Source organism: Nestor notabilis, unplaced genomic scaffold (genome assembly GCF_000696875.1).
Source record: "Nestor notabilis isolate BGI_N333 unplaced genomic scaffold, ASM69687v1 scaffold324, whole genome shotgun sequence".
NCBI classification, from domain to species: Eukaryota; Metazoa; Chordata; class Aves; order Psittaciformes; family Psittacidae; genus Nestor; species Nestor notabilis.
The window spans coordinates 64,205-79,678 of record NW_009926627.1 but is presented as its reverse complement, the minus strand read 5'-3'; the positions used below and the strand labels follow the sequence as shown (position 1 = coordinate 79,678).

Here is a 15,474-nt window from a genome sequence, read left to right as displayed (position 1 = left end):
AAGAACACCAGTTCATCACTGTTGTGAATGTAATCAAGCTAAATGATAATTAAACATAATCAACTCCGAGTAGTGCTCTGAAAAATGTAAAAAATAGTAAAATAAATGCTAATAACCTACCAAAAATTTCACCAAGAAATCTCAAACCATTTCTTAAGCAATATGCAACCAGCAGCAACTGTATGAGGTGCACCAGGTGTCCCAGCTCCTTCACGTAAACAGGAGAGTATGTAACAATCGCTCAGATGACTTGGTGAAATACTCTGTGACAGACATGAGGTTGCTTCTATAATGGTTTATGAAGAATCCATGTGACCCAGTTACTGGGCAGTTTACTTTATGGCTATCTTGTTTCAGGTTTAATGGGAAGCTGTAAGGAAAACAACTGGAAGACTGAGAAGTAGCGAGAAGCCCGCTGGCTGCCAGCTGTTGCAGAGGCAGGCTGTGCCTGGCTGTAGCTTGGAGGTGATCTCCAAGCACCAATCCAGGCAAAAGCTTATTTTTTTTTATCACACGGAGCAAAGGCACGTGCAGAAAAGCAGGAAGTTTACGTATCAGCTGCATCTAGAGGTCAGGCCCTTGTGTAAGCACTGCTCATGCTCACACCAGAGACTGCCTAAGTACTGCACAAAGCAAAGCCTTGCTGACCCTGCAACAGCAGAACAGGCTTCAGGACAGACGGGATTCAGTTCAACTGTTTGCGTTTGGTTATGATTATTTAAAAGCTAAATGTCCTGTCCCTGAAACTGTTACATAAAAAGATTGTTTTAAGAAAGTATTTGGCCATTCTTTACAAATTATGTCCTTCTCCAGGGGACAAGTGCCTGGCCAGCCAGCTGGATCACAATGTGCTGCAAGCAAGGGGCTTGGTGTTGTGAACTTCTGCACAGCTATAAGGTATTACAAGAGACAGGATCTGCTTTTTGCTGAGAGGTGCTATAAACCCTTAACAGCCCCATCCCCCCATTTTCAGGGACACCCTTTCCCCATCCCCTTCACCCCGCAGCGAGTCAGCCCCGGTGCTCCCCAGCCAGAGCAGCGGCTGTGCTGTGGGATGAGGAATTTTCCAGTCAGCAGGACCGCGCTCAGCAGCAGCTGACCCCGGGCTGCTGGTGCCCTGGCACCAAGAGCTCCGCAGTGGGATCAGCCAGGTACCCCCGTTGCCGACACAGCCAGTGCAATCTAACTACAGACCCAGAACTTTGGACAAGCTGGAGTTTCTCCTTCAACACACAACGATTTTTCCCTGCCTAAAGCTCTCAGCACTTAACTTGAAGAACCCAAGTGGGTGCTACTCTGAGCTTGCACAGCATCCCCCCGTCAGCGAAGAGCAGGTTAAGGAAGCAACAGCAACCTGCTGCTGCCAGGGAAGGTTTTGTATTTACATCATGAGCCCTGTGCTCCCTAGTTTGATATTTCAAGGATAACTAAGAAAAATTTTCCCACAGAGAATCAAAACACGAAAATTTGTCTGGCATCTTCACAAGTAAAAACTTGCCAGTAGCAGAAGGATTCATCCATGATTAATTTGCAATAGGCGAATACCTCAAGAACAAAGAGATATGCTTAAAGAAAAATACTAAAGAATATTCCAAACTGTTTCTATCTCCAATGACTAAATAAAAGCACTTTCTATTAAAGACCAAGCACTTCCATATCTTCATATTCACAGCTTTAATTACAAATGCTGTAATTCTCTCTAGATTTTTCTGCAACTGAAGAACAAAACAGTCACAATTTTTTTTTAAATACAAAAACTATCTCCTCTCACCTCCCCAATGCCAGCTGTCATTTGTCAGTTTTCACCCCATCACACACCCCTTTCGTGTGCAGCCTCTGCCTTTAAAAGTCCTTTGCAGGAAGCAGTTAATTTATATTCATTTCATCTCACGTTTGTGGCAACAACCGTGTAAGCTGTGCATCTGCCTCTGAAATGCAGAGCTTTATTCACAGAGTATGTCATTAAATAATAGTTATTGTTTCAAGATTCAGCAACCTTTTCAACAACTACTTAATTTAAATTAGCTTAATAAAAATTTGCAACTTTCCCATTAATTACTTTAGGACTGATGAAAAGGAACTGCTTTGTAACCAACAAAACCAAGCTGTATAGAAAGTGAAACTTGGGAAAGAACACAATTTTCATACACAAATTATACAAATTCGGGATTAATTACTTCAATCTTCACCACGGCTACTGATATTCTCAAGACTGACTGCCTTCTAATAAATTGTGTCTCTGTATCATCCCTATGGATATACTGGGAAGTGAAATACACTACTCTGTTCTTAAAACTAATCTTCCGGAAAGACAGACATGCAAGATACTGACCATCTAAAATTATATGTTAAAGCCATCTCAGTATCATATGCCATAGCAAGTTATTTTTTAACAGCCTCTTTACACTGGATTTTCAGTCAAGCTAAACATTTGCTGCTTTTCTCTGGACAACTTTCTCAATTTATTTATTCCCAAGAGCAAACCAGTACATTAAATTTTGGAGTTTTTACTGTAACATAAAAAATAGTGGAAGAGACACTGTTGTGATATGGCAAAATAATGAAGTCTATCCTACTATTTTAAATAAACCTTTACTTAAAAGATGTGGAAGGAAAAGATTACAAGAATACTTATTTTATCTGAGTGTGTCAGATTGGTTGTCATTCTTCTGATCAAACCAACTGCTGTATTTGGCGTTTCCTTTTACCTCCGCAAACTCCTGTCTTCCCCCAAAACATGGCTACAGAAAGTCTTCCACGTTTTAGACAGACTCTGATACATATTTGAGAATTACCAGCATTACCCAGCTTCTCTTAAAATTTCCTAGAAGCAAAATGGAAATTATGACCACTGTAAAGTCATACAGGGGGAAGAACGTAAACAGCCAGTGCCACACGTCAAGTGTTCACAGATGCTGCTCTGACGGGCAAGATCTGCATGTCTACTCACGTAAGTGAATGTCACTTTAGTGTCAGCAAGAGAAGATGGCAGCAACACCTTTCAAGTAGGGCCACGGTGAGAAATGGAGGAGTAACTCCCTCCAAGGGGGTAGAAAACCACTGTTTAGGCTGGGCAAGCACGGCCACAGGAGACTGGACTTGCCAAAGGCATGAAACCTCATGGACAAATCTTGATGGCAGGGACATAAATAATAACAAAATATTGATTTATTCCTTCTCAAGAACTATTAGTTTTTCTCTTGCTTCCTCCTCCCTTCTTATATATGTGGTAGTGAATGAGTCTTAGACATTGGTAGTAAGTTTCAAAGAGAAATAATGGGAATATATGACAAAGTAAGAAGGTTGTCAGCTGTGAAAATCAACTGCTTAAACCAGGACAGTGCTCTACTATTAAACTGAGTTTCCTGTCACAAAAATTTCTACTATATTTGCCTATATTTTACATATATGCAAGGAATTACATACAATATAGCTATCAATTATTACCCAGCCTATGTAATGAATTAATATGTAAATAAAAGATATTTGCACTCAAATAGTTGTTATAAAATTAGATATTCACATGCTAACACATTCAAGAGACAACCAGCCATCTGTGTAAAAATTTCTAGGCTCGTCTGCAGTTCATGTGCAGACAGATGAGATCTAGCAGGGCAGGTGAACTCGCATACACAGCTGCGGATGTGGCTGTCCCTGTCTGCATACAGAAGTGGCACTGGGCATAAATGAACCTGAAGTAGAATTAAGATTTTTGCCCCTAAAAAAAATGAAGAAATCCTGCAAGGCAGCTCTAAAAGCAGTTATCACTCATAAGGTACTAACCTAAATTCTACAGTCATTTCTGTAGAAGCCTGCAATGCTGTGAATGTGCTCAAGTTCAAAATACAAAAGAACTTTTCCAATTCATTTAAATACTTGCAAATGGATGTTTACACTCCACAGAAACATCACCACATATTCTGTTCTGTTTCTAAATACCAGCTGCTGTCAAATCCAAGAGCAGAGAACACAATCAAAGTTACAATCCTCTTTACCACATTAATCCTCCTGCAACCCCTCAGCTGTCTCAGCACAGCCACTGCAGCAAGTGACAAGCAACATGTGACTTCTGCTGTCAAACAGTTTATGTATTAATGACATTAATCTGGAAGGAAAGTTTAACACTCTCTGAATTAACTGCATTTTCTAAAGAATCAATTTCAGATCAATATCTGTTATTTTTTCTAGTTAGTGGCAGGAGTGTAAATGTCCAACGCTACATACCGTCTGAATGCGCACTGCAAACTCTGCATCAATAGCATTGCAAGCGATCTTAAAACTATTCCAGGAGATTCTCCATGTCCTATGGAAACATGGACATAGTCCAACTTTCTCAGCCAAACCTGAATTGTTTGTAGATGTGAAGCCCTCATGTTGTTGGAGACTTAACAGTCCCTGAATCTCTGGAGCTTCTCTCCCATGCCCTTGTACTCCATTTCTAATCCTCCTCCCTGCATCCTACACAATACTACCCCCTACCTTTCCCAAAAACCTCTGCTGCAGCTGCCAAAGTCCTCTAGGTCTGCCTTTGAATCTCTAATTCCACTGGATCCTCTCTGACGGGTCACCAGGGAATACTAGCAGCTGTTTTGCAGGAAACGCCACATCTCCTTCTAATCACAGGCAAAAAAGCAAAGCAATAGAGAGGCAACATGAGCTCCAGAGCCACAAACACGGCGTGTGGGAAAAAGAGGCAAAACCACATTCTGAGTAGAAAGTCTCTGCGAGTTTTTGTCTTGACTCTCACACAAGATCAAGCACTCACTCAGCTCACAGCAAACCTTACTCACAACAGCGAATATGTTGCCATTAAAATATGCCATACGTTCGCAGATGGACTGCAGTAGTTCTGTACCCAAGATGATCTTTATCTGATCCTGAAATTGCAGATATCTCTAACCTGGACTGCAAACAAAAAACATTTCTTAGTATATCTCACCTACATCCATTCTTACCCAACATGTGCTACGCAAAATAGATCAAGTGAATAGCTTTTGCCTGCAGTCAGTGTCTTCTCCATTAGTGAGACACAGAAGATGGCAAAAGGAAGAAGTCATGATACAGCTTAAGCATAGAGAAAGATATGCCTTTGGTCTTTCAGCATTTTCTTGCAGGTAGCTGAAACAAAGAGAAGAAAAGTCCCTCTAACATTGTCAGAAGTGAGACACTAGAACTCTGTCAGCACCAGTCATTTTGAAACATTACTCTCGTTTAGCACGATCTGACTTCCTGCATACAAGAGGCCTACAGCAAAAATCAATTTTAGGTTGACCCATGAATAACCCAGAGGCACAATGCCATGGCTTATAGCTTGGTCAAAACAAATACAATATAATGCTAAAACCCAGAAAGGTAAGAAAATTATTTGCTGTTAGTAAACATTTACATAATAATAAAACTCCTTTTAAGCTTGTATTCATCACCACCCTGGAGTTCATAGCCTTTTTACTTAAAATAGCATAAAGTAACTGATCCGACTGCCCTTAACACAACACGCATAGTGTTTGTTATTTCCCATTTACAATATTTTAAGCAGATGGTAATGACATTTAGTATCTGATCCACATCATGATTCTGTTTCAGCAACATATCTCAGTCTAGTTGATGACGACGTTACTTATGGTAACTCCATACACCACCTATGCACAAATTTCAGTTTTTCTATTTTCAGCATATCCTGGGGTGTTTTGTTGCACAGCCCTTCACTAGGCAAAGTTGAGCACTGCATACTTACAATTCCAGTATATAGTAAGTGAAACCTGCCACCTCGTACTGATCCCAGTTCACAGTTTGCAAATGTACTTGGCATTAACTCTAACAAAACCAAAACAGCAGAAAAACCACACATGCCCAAAAAGCGACAGCCAACGACCAGAAAACCGAACAAGCAGGCTGCTTGCAGAAATGTGTCATCCTGCAGTAACTGGCAGCTGGTTCATAACAAGAGTTCATAAACACCTTGTAAGCACTTTCATTTTGCAGCCACAGTCCGGAAAAAAACCTAACAAACCACGGTACGTGAGGTTAAGCAAAAATAAACTTGGATTTGATGCTAGCAAACTACAGTGAGAGCGAAGGTTAACTTTACCAGCTTTTCTGACAAAACACTATTCCAAGTCCAGCTGAAAAAGTTTGGAAATATTATCTGCAAACCGTTCCACCCTTCTTGCGCTGCGCAGTGGAAAGGAAACAGCACAGTCGGTTTCATTTTGATACTTCTTGTAAACTGACAAAGGAAATAAACTGCCAGCTCAAACCCCCGGACTGATCTGCAGCATAAAACACAGCTCAACAATCGCAAGCTTCATTCCAGGTCAAATGACATAATTGGGAAATTATCAAGTGCTAAAATAACCACTGTTCTGCTGGTGTTTGTTTACAATAAACACAAGCTTCGCTTTCTGACACAAACCCACTAAAACGATTCTCCATTTCACAAAGTCTACAAGTGAGTAGGATCAGCAAAATTATGTAAAACATCCTGCTAGAAGAAGAAATGTAAACTGAGCCACTTACAGGGAGGAGCAGGCTGCCAACTTAATCTGATTCTACGACGACTGTAAACATGTACTTTTGGAATGTGAAACGATTCACATTGCCACAAATGCCGTCAGAGAGAGGCAGCAGCGTGATTAGGTATTCTGCACACGGTAAAAAATCAGGCAGATGACCTGCCGCAGCAAATACCAGATCAGCGCTCGCACACACCAACTGTTTTGACTACAGGCACTTGCTAAGCACCAAGTTTCAGGTCCTACCAGTTGGACACCAGAACTGATCCTGTGCCAAGAACAACAAGCACTGAAAACGGCTGCAGGGTTTTTTACTTTCCTTTTTTTTTTCTTTTTAAATAATTGTTGATACAACTCGAGTAACTGCAGATATGAACCAAAGTGCAAAACTAAAAGCAGCAAAACCCCACAAGTGTATATTTAGAGGAAGACGCTGCATTTTTTCTTTCTTGATTCAGGAAAAAGGAGGAGGGTGTTTGTGTTTCACACAGTAGGATGAACCTGCTGTTTTCCTGAAAAATCTTTTATTTATGGGATAACTTGGCATTTGCCAGGGTAATTATAAGAGACAGGATGAATAATCCCTAGAATATCACTAAATTACACTTAAACGGCCAAACCTCTTAAAAATGGCCAAATTCCACAAGAAGCCTCACACTCAGCATTTCCCAGAATATTTCCATTCCTCCTCAGTAAAAAGCATTAAAAAAAAAAGAAAAAAAGAAAAAAGGTTCAAACAGAACTCCAGCACAGCAAAAACCCCCGCTTCAAATAGTGCCATTAATTACACTAAATATAAAATGAAGCTGCAGGGTACTTGTCTGCCTCTTTTATGAGGATTTTGAGATCTAAAGATGATGCTCCAAGGTATCCCTGATGTATCAGAGAGACAGGAAAATGAAGGAAGAGTGAATACCTTGCCCTGGTGACAATGTCAGTCTTCACATCACTGAGCTGGAAGACCTGGATTTAACTCTGGTGTCAAGGCCTGTTTCTTCAGCTATAAAGGGAGATATTAATGACTTAGAGTACTAACTTGATTTAAAAAAGAGTTGGAGATTTAAGTAGGAATTCATCACTTCCTGTAATGACACAATTCCAAGCGTGTAATCAGCAACTGCCACCTGACGCACTGCTACTGCAGAAAAGCCTCACAATTTTCAGCTCTAAGTCATACATATTTCCCAGCTCAGCAAGGCCAAAAAACCCCTGGGCAAAAAAGAAATAACAGAGCAAGTGGATCCTGGGTGCACACGTACAAGGGCAGCCCCCACCAGCCTTCTGCACTGGTACCTTACTACCTGCTGACCAGGGGTAATGGCAATTCCAGTATTTTTGCTGGCAGAGCAAGGAAATGCATTTTCAGCCCAAACGCAAGCAGGTACATCAGGTGAAATGCTGAAATACTTTTAGCAATCAAACGACAGTACTTGCCTTCAAGCAAGGGTAAGCATTACCACAAATCAGAATTTTGTGGGTGATTCTATATGTGAAGAGAAACCTTTTATTTGGCTGTTTGTTGGAAGTAAGAAAAAAGTAACTTTGCATTTAACACTAAAAAATAACAAGATGAATAGCACTCTAGTTTACTAAATATACAAATTTAAAAGCAACTCACCTATTCATTCCTCCAAACACCAAATTTAAATAATTTTACTCCAGACACACTGTTTCAAACAGGAAAATTTAGTACTGCCATCCTCTCATGCTTTGCATTGTGTCACAGACCTGCTTCCTCAGGCTTCAGGCAAATCTTTCATGTTCAAGGTCATCTGATGACATGTATTTTAATTTACTCACTTATAACTATTAGGTAAAATATTTCACTGTATCTCTAGTTCCATCTTTAATGATATTTACAAAACAATAACAAAAAAAGTAATTTATGTACACTGTTGTTTTAGGAACCCACTGGATGTTTCCCCTCATCTATCATAAAACTATTACAGAAAACTGATACTTCTTCAGTGCTTTACTTAATCCAAACAGATACAATGGCATATCTTTGTACTGATAAGAAAAGATAAGCCATGGAAGAGTGAGATGGGACTACTGAGGGGTTTGGCAAAAAACAATGCTGTACTACGACGCTGGGAAAACAGGCTATCATTTTTAGGAGACTTATGTTCCTGATCTGGTTTTGTGCATAATAGCATGTCAGATTTTATTCAGTAGCAAGATAACACATCACCAGCTCATTTTATTATTCCTTAGAAGAAACTTGTACAAAATCAGTAACTTCACTGATATTAGCCCAGAATAGAAGCTTTGCAGGACTTGTATATAATCTATTGTTTAAACCACCTGTATTTTTCAGCTCTAACTATTACTTGGGATTCAAAACCAGCAGCTGGTAAAACAGTATATTTCTTAACAGTTTTCTAATCAGAGAAATGATGGAATATGTTTTTCTAAAAATCCTTGGGTTTGATCCCTGAATTTGCTCCATCTCTGCTACCTTGTGCTTCCATGCGCCTCAGGACCGTGCTTCATCCCGTATCCATGTCCTCTGCACCCCCACAAAAGACATGGGATAAGCTCTGCCTATAGGTACCTGTGGGACAACTGTCAGCACAAGCATGCTAGTGCCACATGAGACACTGCTCTCTGGGGGCACACTAACAAAGGTGTTTCCTTCACAGTTGCTATTTTTCACAAGATTGCTGAAATTTCATATTTCTGAACCAAATTTGCAAAGAATTAAAATTCTTTGACAAAAGGGGTATAATCACATAAGCCTTATTTTATCATCATTATTACTACTACCGTCATTATTACAATAACTATCAACTTTTATGAAACTCAAAATCTAGATATGAAATTTTTTACTTGCTTTTCTGTGTTTGCCACTCACACTGATATTCCCAGGCATCAGACTAATCCCCTCGGAATACTCTGACATCATTTGATCTGTCCAACTAAGGACACTGTTTTATTTTGAAAATTGAATGAGCTTGTATTTACATTTTAGTTTGCTTTATCAAACCCTGTTGCAAAAGCAGCATAACTGTCAGTGCAGAATATTTCCTCATTCCAGATGTTATAGATAAATCAGCTCACACATCTTTCAGGCAGATTATTTATCACAGGTAATAAAATCTCTTCTTTAGAATGCTGCAGAATGCCCCTAACACGCAGCCTCCAAAGTGAATGTGCAAAATAATCTTTGAAGAGGTCACTTGCTCAGGTTTTCTCCACTACAAACAACAGCTCTCACACACAAGAAACCAAATTCTCAACCTTCTACAGAACAGAACTGAACAGACAACACTGAATGACATACCCAAACACAAAAGTGGGTTTGTAAGGCATTTTTTATCTGTTCCTCTCCCTTAAAAATCTCTTTAGTTCTATATTTATATGCAACTTAAGATCTAAAAAGTCACTTTCTACTTCAGCTTGCATCATTTATGACTTCTAACAGTGCAAATTAAAGAAACTCAGACCTACATGCACATGAATGAAGTAGATGCAAATCAGCCTCTGAGAGTGACAACTACTTCACATTCTGCCTCTGAATGTGCCTCTTAACCATTCTTCACTGCAATGAACTTCGTGTACTACAACTTACTTGGTTTGGATAAATCATTTACCTGTTCATAACACAAAGCACTTTCCCATTATTGCCCCGAATGGGAGAGTGTGTTGTATATCTACAATTTTAAACATCTGTTCTACCTACATAAAAGATTTCTTTCAAATGTGCCTTTACTCATTTTTTGTAAGATAGTATCAATCACAAATCAAGACTTCCAAAATTTGTTGAAGCATGGGCAGTGTTTCAGATGCTTTGTGAAGAAAGGTATTTTCCAAGGCCACACAGCAATTAGAGGGCGGATCTGATTTTAAGGCATTCCAAGTTTACTCACCCACTCATGTTGCCTCTGTCATGTATTAATGGGACAGGAATGGCACAGGGGAAAAAGACAGATGATTTCCATTACAGCTACCTACCAAGGTGCATGAGCTGCATGATGTGGCACAGCTGTGCCATTCAGCTTTCCCTCCTACTGCTTCCAATGCCTTGAACCAGCTGTTATGCAGTACAGGTGGTTCCAGCTTTCTATGCATCCTCTCAGAAGCACACATATGCTGTATTTTAGAAAAACTTTAAGGAAAAACATAAACATGTAGACACTCACCAGCTGAAGACTCGGGATATTTTTCCTATGAGGCGTTCTATTTACATTCTATAACTACTTACATAAGCTCATTGGAGGAAGAAAAACAATCACTTCTCATTAAAACAAGGCATAGCTCAACTCAGAACAATTCCTGCGAGTTTTAACATGGACAGTAACCAAACAAACCAAGATCACTAGAAGTCCAACTTGCAAGCAAGTCCATACAAAGGAATCAGTTTTACCTGAAGACATTTAACTGTGAGCTATGCAATAGGAGGTCTCTGAGAACAACCATGCAATAAGCAACTTTCCAAGGCCTCAAATGTTTGACATGTATCAGTCAGTTTTAACCACCTGAGTCACTTGGAGCATAGGTAAAACATTAGGATAATTATTTCCTACCAGGCGTAGCCAGCTTTTTACAGTGCTAGAACCTGGCTTCCTCCATGGTTGGTGGAATGTGTCACTTCAGGTGGGAAGAATGAAAAGTACATCTGTTTGTCAAGTGATGAGAGTAGCCTTTGGTCAGTCAGGAAATGATTACGGGGGAATAAGCTTGGAAGCTAACAGGAAGACGGGAAAACAATTTTAAGACAACGATTTCAAAGTGGGTTATTTATAGAGTCAACACTCAATTATCCATAGTCAGATTATCTGTACCAGAGATGCAGAAACAAACCAGCTCCAGCTGGACTCATTAGCCTAGGTGCAGCTTGGTGGAAATGTTCCTAGACTTCTAGGGACAGCGTGGTCCAGAAATCATGCAACAACTTTTTTTCAGCATAAGACTGAAGCCCTTTTTTTATCTAAAGCGAAGCCTGTCTCCATATGGCATTTCCAAAAGCAAGAGCACTGGGGAAAATGGCAAAGACTCCAGGTAAAGCCACTACCTTGCAGTTACCGCTGTGCTCTGGGACCCAAAAGTTTTACTAACGGAAGGGCAGTGTCAAGGCTGACTGGCTGGCTGCATTTGTGTGTGTGCTTCCCTGCCATGCTGTGTCAGGGCTGCGTCCTCTGCCTGGATGCTGGGGAGCTGGAGCTGAGCACAGACAAGCACAGGATACTTGTGACAACACAGGAGCCAGGCACCAGCCAGCATGGCAAACACTGCTAAAGCAAAGCACAGCTGGGATGGCCTCTGTATGGAGGGACTGAGCTGTGAAATCACTTGAGATTATATTTTACAGTTAAGCCATTTAAACCAGATATTCTAAATAGGGAAAATTTAAAACTCTAGTGTTTTCCTAACTATAAGAAAAACACAGCAACAGGCAATAACAATCCAGCTTGAAGCTGTTTTCCTGGCCACAATGCCAAAAGTGTAAGTGACAGTGAAATAAAAAGGTAGACAGGGAAGGAAATGTTAAAAATCCAACATTATATTTCCTACCTGCCAATTGCTTCCTCTGAATCAGACTGTGTTCATGCTGAAGGGCTGAAACCTTTCTCCATCTGTCAGGAGACAGCAAACTCCAGAAGAGACTTTATGCTCTTTAGTCTCTTCTGGAAGTTGTCCCTCCTTATCAAATTGATGCTGTTTTAAGTTGAAAGAAATACTAGTGTTTAGAGGTAACAAGAGATACTTCTAAATTGGAGGAGTCTGAGATGCAGTTTAGTTTTTTCCAGCAATTGGAGTCACTTGACCAAAGAGGCAGGGAAAGGACAACAAGCAGAATACTGGCATGAAAAGTCTCAGCTATAATCAGCTGACTCCAGCTTGATTACAGAGGAGGCACTAAACTCTGGATTTGGCAAATGTATCACAGAGCAAATTTTCTTCTAAAGCTTTTTGCTGAGTCTGCCAATTGGTAGCTAGACAGTACAGCAGATTTAACCAGCAATGGCTAACAAGTGAACCAAAACCAACCATGCCTGAGCTGTCACCCCTGGGATTTGCCTACTGTATCTAAATACTGAGAGAAAAGGGTTTGTTTACACCAAAAAGCACAATGTGTAGCTGAGAACTGCTTGAGTAGTTTTGAATGGTAGCAAGAAACAGAGGGGCACAGAGTGTAGATAGAGGTAGAGGAAGAGGGTTACCTATCCCCACCAGAACATCATTATAATGCTTGAGGAAATCTGCAGGTCCTAAGTCTACAACCTATTACCCCTCCTTTCCTTCTCTCTAGGCCCGAATGCATTGACTTTCCAGGTTGCTTAAGGTCTGAAAAAGAAGTAATTTAAGAAGAAGAATAGTTCAAAACCAGAATTCACCATGCTAGGTATTACTTATCAGACCATTCTGGCAGTTTTAGTTATTATCTCTCCTTATATTTCAGATCCCTAAATACCTACTGCCTAAAAGGCGACACGAGTGGGAATTTCAGGAATTTTATTACAGAAAGTTTATTGTCTTTATTTGCTGTTTTACCTTAGGACATGAAGTTTTTTCTCAGTAGTAGGAACTAACACATTTTGGAAGGCGTAACATTCAGCAAACAAAAATGGAAAACATATCCTCTGCTGTACAGTATTTGCAGGTCTCATGTACAGTATTCATCTTGGATTACATACTAATGAGGACAGCAGCACTAGCACTAAAAGGGGAAGGACTTTATTTACTGTAAACAACTGGGAGCAGAGACTGTTAAACATTCAACAATTTGCATCAACAGAAGGTTTAAAAGTTTTCACCTCTTACTTGCTGTAACAAGATTAGGTCAGCACTCCCCTCCTTTTCCCCTAAGCCCCATCAAACAAGGAAAGACTATAAATACAAACCCACTGCACTAGCTTTCTGCTCCGCTGAAACTCTCAATTGCTCTAAGTTTTAAGGAGAGACACCCACAACATTTCCCCTTCCTGGGGGCTACTGCACAGCAAATTTCAGCCTGTAACTTCCAGGTAGATTGGGTGCCTACCTGTCAAGCACATACACACAAACCACACTTACATAAACTTTCTGTTCCACTACTGCTCCCCCCACCCCAAGATATCCATTCTAGCCAGGAAAGTGATTAGCAACAGACTGAGAAACACTTCAGAGGCAGCACTTACAAAAGGACAGTGAAATTTTATGGCCTGAAGGCCCCAGAGCAAAGCATGGTGGCATCAGGCCTTGTGTGTTATGGCTGCAGTCATACTATGGACCAAATGAAGATGCAATTTCTATTTCTGCTCCTCCTCCATTTCAAAACATTCCTGGCTCATCTCTGGCTTCAAGCTGGTATTAATCCATGTCTGAATGAGGGTGTAGGAACAGGGATGAGGCACACTGTGTAGCAACCTTGAGACTTTCAGCAACTGCTTCCTAGAAGAGGCTCTTGTCCTGCAAGCACAGCGTGTATTGCTGTTCCCGAGGTAGCCTCCTAGACTCAATGCATTGAAACAGGCCTGCTGAACCTGCTGTCACAAGCAATCTTGATTCACCCTGTACCAGGGACCTCTCTCTTTGTGGTATTTTTATGCCAATTTACCAGTCACAAATCTTATAAACACACACACCACCCCCCCACCCCCACCCCCCCGTTTTCTGGTTAACTGTAAAATTATTAAATACTGTAGTGATATGGACTACTTTTGTATGACTTCTGTCTTCCTCTTCATAATTGTTTGTCAAAATCTGTTACATAGTGAGTTTAGAACAAATTATTCTATGCTGGTTTTGTATTTTAAGTAAATATAAAGCAAAGCTGGTCAAATACCTCAGGACATTTCTAGTTTTACAGAAATCAGCTGATTTAGACAGATACAACCTCTATCAGGTAACCTCTACTGCTTTCATTCAGGTAAACAAGTGGCTTTTCTCCCACCCTTGAAAACTCTAATACAGTTTTCTAGTGTCACATAGATATCATAATTATAACCATTAAAAAATAATGTAACAGACATACAGGACTTTAAATTTTTCTCCTTCTGAGTGCATTAGTACAAATAGAAGGAGGCTGTAATCCATGCACACAGCAAGTAATTCAGCTGTAATTCATACTACAGCACAGCAGAGGTAAAGCGGTAATGCCGACATTAAACCTGATACTACAAAGCTTGCAGGTAATCCCTCTCTTTCCAAGAACTGCACACTGAGAGAAATCAGATATATTTAAAGCACAATTCAATATCATGAAAATACTTACTTCCTTTAAATTTAAACTTGCACATCTAGAACTGTATCAAAGCTTCCAAAAGCAAACGCTCAGCAACTGCCTTGTTCTTTATTTAAAAAGCTCTATGGAATATGTATAAAAGAGTCCTTAAAAAAGTTGACAGCTGCTAATTCAGGGCTCAGCTGTTTCCCATTACAGTGGCACGTTCTGTTTAAACTGCTTTGGTACCAATGTCACGTTATTAATCGAATTAAAAAAGAAACACCTCTATGAATTACATGTTTCTAAGCCACCACCTATTACTGATGTAATCACACACAGTTTGCACTACCACATTGTCAGATGTAAAAGACGTGGCACAGCAAAACACAGAACATACAAATACATACTATGCATAAGGGAGAAATCACAGTAACTTTACATGTACATGTCTAGCTAAGCTTCTAGTTACCTGCCTTGGTTTTTCTTTGACCTTTCTGAAGCAGCTGCAAGTGGAGCTTAGTGTCTGCTCACAAGTTAAAAATCTCTGCAGTAATTTGTGCAGATAAAAATAAAAATCACAGACTATATTAGGTTCCAAGACTGTAAGCAACATGAGCAACCGTATTTGCACAACAGCATGTTGATATAGTTGGGAAAAAACCCATATTCATACTGCAGATAAGCAAGGGTCAAAGTTCTGGTTGTGCTTGAAGTTTCAGTATTGGCACTTCCTGTTCTCAGTCCAAAATACACTTAATTAAATCTATTTTGTCCTTCCATGCTAAAGTAATGAACTATCATTCACACCACACA

At 40.0% G+C, this 15,474-nt stretch overlaps 1 protein-coding gene across 2 annotated transcripts in view; it reads right to left on the bottom strand.

Moving 5' to 3' along the window:
- Nucleotides 1–15,474, bottom strand: part of ATXN7L1 (ataxin 7-like 1) — a 112,301-nt gene that overhangs the window by 32,766 nt on the left and 64,061 nt on the right. The gene's annotated exons all lie outside the window — the stretch shown is intronic.